Here is a 9835-nt window from a genome sequence, read left to right as displayed (position 1 = left end):
CTGTACCTGTTTAACTCGAAGTGGTGCCTGAGGTACATTTGTATTCACTCTTATGCTACTTTATGACACAGAAAAGAGACCCAAACCTAAATTAACTACTCCTGTTTTAGCCATCCTGTATGTGTTACTCCGTGCTGTCAGCATTCACACCCCTTACACATTGACACTTAGCTAATATTGACATCTGCTAACTGAGTGGCATCTCCTCCACTCCCCACTGTCTTGCTAGATGATCAGAGCACCCAAGCTTTAGCAGTCCCCCGAGCATGCGGGCGTTGCAGCGTTGTTCACACTCTATCAATATCATCTTGTCCGCCTGTAAATTATGGCGCTTCAGCCCTCTCACTGTGTCACTTGATCTAGTGACAGCATGTGATCTGTTATATGCAGCTCTTGCATCCCCTCTGTGAAAGGTGTGCTAGCTCCCTGACAGAGAAAGCGAATGCTCTCCATTTGCCTTCTGAATATTGATCTATCTGTGGCTCAATATATTTACATGAATTCAAACGGGCTGTATGTGTTCATTAAACCGCCCTTGTTTGAAGCCTCTTATCTGAGTGAATGTTTTACTATATGCAATTCCTCATTTCATTCACTGTATAAAAGGTACATTTAAAACTTACTTCAATGATTTCCAAATCTTATAAGCTCCCACTATTACACAGATGTTGTGTTGTAATGGTGAAAATGAGATATTTCACAATTTCATGAAAATATTTGATGATATATAATATATATAAATAAAACTGAGTTGAATTGAAAACCTTTGTAGTAGAAGAGTCCCGTTGCTGAACTGGCCTGTCTGCAGTCCGGAGCAACTAAAAACATCTGGCACATCATGAAATGAAAAACTATAACAAAGAAGACCCAGGACTACGGAGCAGCAAGAACAAGAACACTAATATCCAAAATATCCAGCAGCTGGTCTCCTCAGTTCCCAGATGCTCACGGACTGCTTTTAAAAAAAGAAGAGGGGACGCTACACAGTGGTAAACATGGCCCCATCCCAAGTTCTCTGAGACATTTCATATGGTTTCTCTATTCTATTGCGATTACATTTTACACAGCGTCCCAGCTCTTTTGGAATTGGGGTTGTATAACCCAGAGGTAACACTGAAGACGACCGTAACAACGGCGGCAACTGTAACTGGTATTGATTGTCTGACCTTACCCTTAGCATTCTATTTTGCTGTTTTAGGAGGCCAGAAGAGAAATCAATGCCCTGGGATACCCATGAGAGGTCTGGGATAAATGGAGACCGGCCAGGCTTTACTGCAGCAGTGCAGCGGAGAGGATCAGCTGGGAAAGTGTCAGAATGGAGGCAATGGAGTGGAAGATACATAGAAAAAGAGCATACCAAATCAAAGTGACAAAGAGAGTCTATGAGGGCTATTTTCTGCAGGGAGCAATTTGCCAGGCGGTATTGGAGTAGAGTTTATTAAGTGCAAGTTAACCAAAAAGAAAAAAAAGAGGTTATTCAAACAGTTTTGAGTTTAAACACATGCAGTCAAATGAGGAAACTCTATGCGTGATAAAAGAGCCAGACTGAGACGATGAAGGGTGTGACCCCCAGTGTTAGGTCTGCAGAATGTGAAATGTGTGTTTCCTTCCTCTGAAAGTGTACTCTCACTTCTCCTTAAATACAAAATGACCATGGACTCCTGAGATGAACCCAAATTATTCAAGGTTGTCTAGTTTTTAATTGTGTGAAGTAACTGGATGGCTTGCTGGAGATATTTGTAGTTTAGTGATTCTCACTATATGTACCATAAACTCGACATTCGTGTGGTTCTGTGAGAAATCAGTCTGTCTATCTATAATGGCTGGATGTTTTACAGCAATCTTATTAAATGGCTATCTTAGACTCTCATCTCATTTGATAATGTCATTAGAACTGATGACATTATCATCAGCCTCCCCGTGTATTCTGTTTATACTTTTCTTTGCATTTCAACATCCAGTTGGCCTCCATTTTTCTTGAGTTGCCGTGTGCTTATCATTGCCCTCCCCTTATCCTAAACTGTCAGTGACACAAGAGCACTTAAAGCGGTATGGCAAAGGGAGAAGACTGGACGTAAGGTAGGAACCAATAAAACATTTTCTTGTTATTAACAGAAGTTATACTTTATGATGCACCATATACAGTAAATGCATGCTCTCCCTATAGATATAAAGTCTGGAATAGACATGAATACCTCTAATCTTTTCACCAGACGTTACATAATCACATATAGTCAAAGCTGTGTTGTGTAAGTTTACATGGAAACGTCTTTTTCTTGTCAAAATAGGTGGCATTTAAGTCCATGAAGGCAAGTTTGATCCCATTATAAAAGATCTATTTGTGCATCTGGATTTTCAATAGCAGCATTACCCACCGAAAGCAGGGAATTAAAATTAAACATGTCAAAGCATTTTAGTTGCTGGCAACATAAAAGCATTTCCAACGTCACGGAGAAACATTCCTGTTTCTTTAATGAAAATTACAGACATTTCAGACAAGAGTTGCTTTTTATGGCTTATGCTTTATTATCATAAGAATAACCATTTTATATAAGAATGCAGCATTTCCTGTTTATACTGCTGTTTGGCTGTAATGAAAGCAGATGTCCTCGAGTGTTGCAGACAGAGCCATTGGGGCCATTATCGGGGCAGCAGTGGCAGATGCAGCAGGTAAGATAAACCGAGTGCAGATACCGGGAGTGAGTTAATTAGCAACAGAGTTTTACATATTGCAGATCTTTCTCTTTTAGTCCCCCGAATCCTAATAATTCATAGGCCTGATACTTTCACAGGGTTCATGTTGAATTCATGTTTATTTCTTAGAGTAAAACTGAGAAGCCTTTATATGTCACATTTTCTCCCTTGTTTGGTGTTCAGTACAATTAAGCAGCATCTGTATTGACTGATAAAGCACAGGGGTGGTGCCTGGATGTCATCTTCACCCATGATGTTATGGAACCAGAGTTTCTGCATAGCAACCAAACACCACATACTGCCGTTTGCCATTGTTAAAACATGCTTGTTATTGTAATGCATTAGGATGTCTGTATTTTCAATAACTCTGGGAAATAATATATCCATTACTGAATGTTCCACACACATACAGCCCAGCCCATGCACTGGATCTACGACCTGGACAAACTGAAAGAAGTGCTCCGTGATCTGGAGCCCTGTCCAGAGTTTCGGCCTCAGTCAGCGAATCCGTTCTACCGCAGGACGACGGGCGAGCAGACCTGCTATGGAGACCAGGCATACGTCCTGCTGGAGTCGCTGAGTCGGTGTGGAGGTAGTGAAAGTCGCTCAGACAGGCGGCAACTGTGTGTCATACACCTGCCAGCGTGTTTAATTTAGAATTTAGAATAAGATGGTAACAAATCACATTTTTACTGTAAGTAAATTTAGGTAGTGTGCAAATACTTTTAAGTGATCATAAATAATTTTATATAGTGTATGGGTAATTTTAAGTTCTGCATAACTTGAAAGTCTCCTTTCCTGTAAAACACCTGCAATTTAGACGAGGTAAACCATGATGTGAAAATTTAGCATACTTATGATGTCATATGGGGAAATTTTACGAGGAAATTATGCAGCATTTAAGATTACTTAAATAATATATTTCTGCCCCTTTCTTGTAAAAACCCAAAAGTCATGTACTACTACTTAAACAAAAATGACTTACATACTACTTAGGTTTTCCTCACAGTGTAATTATGTCTTTGTTACCCTCCTTGTCTAGTGTGCCTACCTTTAAGTATTTATAGGTAACATAATTGCAAATACATTTAAATTCCTTTTAATTATTGGGGAATTGTGCCCTCAGTCATCAGCTGTGTTATAAAGTGTTACCCAACATTTATATTATTAGATTATAACATTGTTAAACCATGACCTTTTAACGTGCAGCCTGTGACAACCACTTACACTGACGCAGAGTATTGCCCCGTTTCGACAGGCGTTAATGTGGAAGACTTGACCAAGCGCTTTCATGAGTTCTTTGGACCGGGAACGGTCTACGATCTGCCCCTGAATGATCCATACAGAAAGAAAGGAGGTACTGTGCTTGTGTGGCTGCCATCTATCAATTTTGCAATTTCCATGAGTTAATCACCAGCTTAACAGGTGGTGATTAACTTTGTGGGAGCCTGTGTTTCTGCATGATAACTCTGTGCGTGCTGTTTTTCCTCCTGCTGATGGGGGCATTCCCTTTCCATGAAAATGTTCCACAGTCAGACTTCCTTTTTTCTTCTTTAGTTGGTTTTTGTCCAGCACTTTGAATATTGGCTGTTTTTTCTGCTGTCAGGGTGTCGTATAAATATTGTTGTGCAGTAAATTGCCACAGCACCACGGGGCACTTTGGGTACAATGAACTGCAGATGGTTTTATGTCTTCTTGGAATAGTATAAGAAGAGCTGTGTCATCAGCGATAGCCATCATGACTGAACAGAGAACAGAGCTCCACCTGCAGAAACTTAAACAGCTCCATCAGGACATCCAAGGGAATGTTTCTTTTCCTCTTCTTCCTGCTGTATATCTACCAATTCTTCCCTCCATCATAAAGCAGCTGTTTGTTGCATTTGATAGGCCCTAAGGCAATTCTCCCCATCGATGGCCCATGGAGGAATGCGAGCCTGAAGGCTTTCATCAGAAATGTCGATGCTGGCAAAGAAGAAACTGGTAAATATCACAACTGCACAAAGACTTTTCCATGCCCTGATTTGCAAGGTTGTGATCTTCATGTGTTTTGTCTTTGAGGCTGTGACGTGGACTGTCAGATAGACGGTGTCACTAAAATCGCTCCTGTGGTGGCTATGTACGCCGGGCGACCTGAGATGCTGGAGAAAGTGGAAAAAGCCATTCGCGTGACCCAGAATAATGACATGTGTGTGGCTGTCACACTGGCTGCAGCGAGGTAAGTGGATACGTCATGGCAGGCTAGGGAATTGCAAGCCTCTATCCATCTGTCTGACTTTGTTTGTGCAACATTAGGTTTTTGGAGCATTTCATTGTGAATGGTCCAGATCCCAACGCTCTGGATGCAGTTCTGGCTCAGCTGAATGACCCCGATAGACCGAATCCTCAAGAGCTGGACAAGGCTGTCATTGGTAAGGGTTTGAAGACTCATTCAATATGGAATTTAAAGGAATAATGCAAGAAGAATACAGGAGAAGATTGATGCTACTCTTAAATAGAAGGATCACTATAAAAAACAAGAATGTTCTGGGTGAACCTTTCTGGGTGGATTTTAGCATGTTCTCCCAGTACCTATATGAGTGTTTCTGGTTGACTCGTGAGTCTAAATGGCCTTAGCTCTGAATGACCGTCCTTGTTAACCATGTGATAGGCTCTTCCCCAGTGACAGCTGTGATAGGCTGCAGGTTACTCTTGAACAGGAGAAGCAGCCGTGAAAACAGACGGATATAAATATAAAGCTAGAACCAAAGTTTGATTAGCCTGCTTTGGTTTGGCATATGAGGGAAATGGCTAGCTCAACTCTCACTAAATCTTATAAATAGCCCAAGAGTGAGCAGTTTAAACAAACAACTAATGAGCTATAGAGCTGCTGATTAGCCGATGTTTTTAACCCTTGGACGGAGACAGTATAAAAGAGCTACAGCAAAATCAGCCATTAGTTTCCAAGTCCTGCTTTGAAGCCTCGAGATAAGTGTTTCATCTTTGTTGCACAAAAGGGAAAAAAAGGAATGTAACAGTGAGAGGAGGATCTGGCTATAAATTTTGACTGTAAACATTGGCTAATGACTAAATTCTTAGCCAGCTAGTGTGTAGTTTCATACCATATTTCAAAACAAAGTATAACTTAGATTTGTTCAATTTTTACTTAGCATAGCTTAAATTGAGTGACTGAGCCAGGGAAATCATCCAAAAAGTGTTCACAGAGAGCGAGACACAAAGCAATTTCCCATAGATTTCTATAGGACGTTTTTGCCACCAAAGCATATCGCCATCTGGTGGCCTTTACATAGAATGCATTGGCTTCATTTTTCTGACTAGAAAGCTAAGTCCATCTTTGATACTGTCTAAAGTTTCCCTTTAAGCCTTTATGTTAAACCAAGGTTAGCAGTTTCTAGCTTCATAGCTTTAGATTCAATCAACAAATGTTTGAGTGGCATCACTTTTCTATTTGACAGTTAACATTTCACAATAAAATGAAAAGGTAGTAGCATATTTACTCATAGAAAATCACAAAATGTCAAGCTAGCTTTAACTCAGAAGCTAGAAAAAGGATAAAGATATTAAGCTTTTTGTCCATATGTACCAGTTAGCTTAAGCTTACTGGTGCATCTGTTAGTTTATGCTAACTGGTGCATCTGTTAGTTTATGCTAACTGGTGCATCTGTCTTAACTACTAATATTAACACACAGGATGGACTGTCTTTAAATCCTTTACTACAGCAAAAGTGCTTATGCCTCACTTTAATCATACTTTACAATAATTGCATTCACAAACTTAACAGGAAAAAGTAGAAAACATTATTAGCATGTGAATTTAAAGTATGCTGCATTCATGGTTTTGTTGTATTTGACTGCTTTATTTATGTTTACAGATGTTTTAACTGCTTTAACTGTGAGAACCACATTCCTATAAAGTCAGCTTCCATGAGCTCAAAAAATAAAAAGTCTTGCTTCAGCTTTATCGCATTTTGCAGCTAATCCAAGGGGTTATGAAATATTTTGTTTAACTTAAGTTTCCAAACCCATGAAAAAGCACCAAATGATCCAGTTTATCACAAACATTCATAATCACCGCATTTGGAAATATCCAGCTTGCACTGGGCAGAAATGGCATGAAAAGAGTGATAAAACTGCATTAAATCAAACCTTAAGTTTGCACTTAAGTGCAGTGATTAATTGTAGCATTGGTCACAGTCCACCACTATCTTGACATAAGCTGCATTTATCTTTTATAGATATGATTTGGTAGGACAGTATAGACATGGTCAGGAAGGAGGCAACACGCTGCTATGTGGTGTGATCTGTAGCCATGAACAAGTCCAAGGTCACAGCTGACTGAAGCCTGTACATTGCATACCTGTACATACAGTCCATGTAAGGCACTATCGTAGGTTTTGTTACAAAAAAGCTGCATATTGGTGGTTCTCTTTGCATTACTTCTCCATTATGTCCTTTAAATAAGCATGTCGACAGAAATCAACTTTTCGTTTAAGACTTGAAGATATTGCATACCAGGACACGGTTACATTTAAAATTGGCAGTTTGTATTTCAGAGTCAAAAGTCATTTGTTACAAGAAAAACAATAACAAACAAAAATCTCATCTCTGTTCCCGTGTCTCCACTCAAGCTCATATCAGCCAGGTGAAGGACAACCTCACCAAGACATCCCAACAGCTCATACCTGCCGTGTTCACAAACACATGAGGTAAGCTAGCAGGCAGCAGCAGGACCCTTCCTGTCAGTGTAGCGCTCCAGTCTTTGATCTCCTGACTAATGGTCTCCCTCCTCCTGGCTTTTCATTCTCCCGTTCCCGCTGAGTTGAGTGTCTCAGGTTTTACAGGGCTAAAAGGGTTCAGATACTTAATGTACACGTGGAAAGTTCTGCTTGCCAGTTCACACCATTAATATAATGTACATTTTAAGTATACTGTAAAGCCGCTAAAGACCTCATAGTATCTTAATATGCTAACAGGGCACTTCACTCTCAGACTGCAGGCTAACTTGTGGTTCCTAGGGTATTTAAAAGTAGACTGGGAGGGAGAACCTTCAGCTTTCAGAGCCTTTCTCTTTGGAACCAGCTCCCAGTTTGGAGTCAGGAAACAAACTCTGTCTCTACTTTTGTGATAGAGCTTTTACAGTTAAACCCTCCCTTAGTTACGCTGCTGGAGGCTTCCCACGATGCACCGAGCTTTTCTTCTTCACTTCCTGTGTGCTTTTATACCACTGCTGTACTTACTATTATCAAACTCTGTCTCTTTCTTCCATACTGTGCCTTTTGTCCTGTCTCTCTCTCTGCTCTCTTTTCCCTCCCTTCTGGTTCTACCAGAGGTTTCATTCTGTTAAAACATAGTTTTTCCTTCCCACTGTTGCCAAGTGCTTGCGCATAGGGGTCGTCCAATGGGGTTCTATCTAATATTGCATTGTTATATTGTCTTTACTTTACAATATAAAGCATCTTGTGTTGACTGGCTGATGGGAATTGGCACTATATAAATGAAACTAATTTGAACTGAATTACAGCATAGTGTGGCGTCATAAGGAAGAGTAAAAACATTAAAGAGCCCAGTAACGTGGATACAACCATGTGCCATTCATACTGAATCTGTTTCCAGCTTTGCCCGGTGCGTTCCAGGGAGCGCTTCATGGAGTCCTGACACTCAACCAGCTGGACGAAGCAGTCAGAGACACCATGCGCTGCGGGGGATGCACCGCCAGTCGAGCCTCCTTCATTGGAGCCTGTTTTGGGGCACAGGTACTGTAGGAACATGGTTGTTGGATACGTAAAAAGAGCCATGGGTCACTTATCCAAATTAGTGTATGACTAGAAAAAAAGTGTTTACATTCAACACTGACACTTTTTACATGTTGCTCATTGAAAAGATAAGGCAACATGGAGTAAGTGGATACTGTTGCTACTTTTGTACAAACAAAATCAGCAAAGTCAGAATCGGGAAAAGACATTAACGGCACCTCATACAGCTGTGACACCACCAGAATGTGAAGACATTCAACTGCGAGCTCGTCAGCCAGACGACATTGCATCAATACCAATATTTGCACAGCTGTAGGTGGGATATCACCAGCGTCAGAATAGCCACAAGCTTCCAGCACAGATGTGAGGTATACAGCACTAATGGGAGAAAATATTCTACTTATTTATTGCCATCAAGCACAATCCAGTCCAAATGTATCTACTCTGCAAGAGACATGAAAATCCATCCTTTTTTGCATGTTGTTCTGTGCACTCCTGGAGCTCCTTTGATGAGTTTCACAGTGAGCTCAGATATTCGGAGAGCTTTGTGCTTGCTTGATACTTTCAGCTGTCATCTTGATGTGCTTTCAGACCGGCCTCCGGGGAATCCCAGAGTCTTGGAGGAAGAGGACGCTCAGATACCCTCTGCTGTTGGAGCTAGCTGAAAAAGTGCTCAAAAAGATTCAGTAATCATAGTTCAGTTTTAATTTTTTTGCCCCCATAAATTCATCATCTATGTAGAATTTGTGGATAATTGCATTTTAAGAGACTTTCTCAAGTTGCAGATGTACTTTGGCACAGCCATCCATGACAGTTGCATTCTAAAGTCTTGCGCTGAATGAAACTCGAATCTATTTGCTCGGTCGAAGCTGCATCATGTAAAAAAAATGAAATTAAATAATAACGTTGTATAACCTATTCTCAAATAAAAACTTGTGTTACTGAGACGTTTGTATTTGTCTGCTGTTTGCTTTCCTGCGGAGTGGAAAGTAGGGATTTCCTAATCTCAGGAAGCATGTCTGATGAGAGAGAGTAGTTTTGCTGAACCATTAAGTGGGTTTCTGTCTTCTTACTCCTTTGAGAACTTTCTGTTATTGTGAAGTGAAAGAGCAGATACACTTTACTTACTACTGGAACACGCAGAGACTGCCACTTATTTCTCTCTCACAGGAGCTGTTCTGCCTTCCTGAAAGTGCTGACATTAATATTCACATGTTTAATGCACCCGCCCCAACACTTCTGAAAGTTAGCCAAACATAAGGCAGTGTCAAATCCTTGATATCTTTGACATGGGGTGAGTTTAGTTAAGAAAAAAGGCTGCCGTTGGAGACTCTGGGTTGCTTTTCCAGTCAAAGTTTTACATGCAGAGATTGACTGGTTAACGCAGTCAG

At 40.6% G+C, this 9835-nt stretch overlaps 1 pseudogene across 1 annotated transcript; it reads left to right on the top strand.

Moving 5' to 3' along the window:
* The first annotated feature begins 2031 nt into the window (after positions 1–2031).
* LOC146566862 (crystallin J1C-like) lies at positions 2032–9389 on the top strand (annotated as a pseudogene). The gene is made up of 10 exons (XR_014893845.1): positions 2032–2079; positions 2604–2670; positions 3107–3286; positions 3953–4051; positions 4582–4674; positions 4753–4909; positions 4987–5102; positions 7320–7397; positions 8305–8444; positions 9036–9389. The product of XR_014893845.1 is annotated as a crystallin J1C-like (transcript).
* The last annotated feature ends 446 nt before the right edge of the window (positions 9390–9835 follow it).

The sequence above is a fragment of the Mchenga conophoros genome, linkage group LG9, assembly GCF_057382185.1.
Source record: "Mchenga conophoros isolate Kocher_MC1m ecotype Shallow Benthic linkage group LG9, M_conophoros_male_GT1.1, whole genome shotgun sequence".
Lineage (NCBI taxonomy): Eukaryota > Metazoa > Chordata > Actinopteri > Cichliformes > Cichlidae > Mchenga > Mchenga conophoros.
The sequence above is the reverse complement of the archived record's forward strand: the minus strand, read 5'-3'. Positions and strand labels throughout refer to the sequence as shown.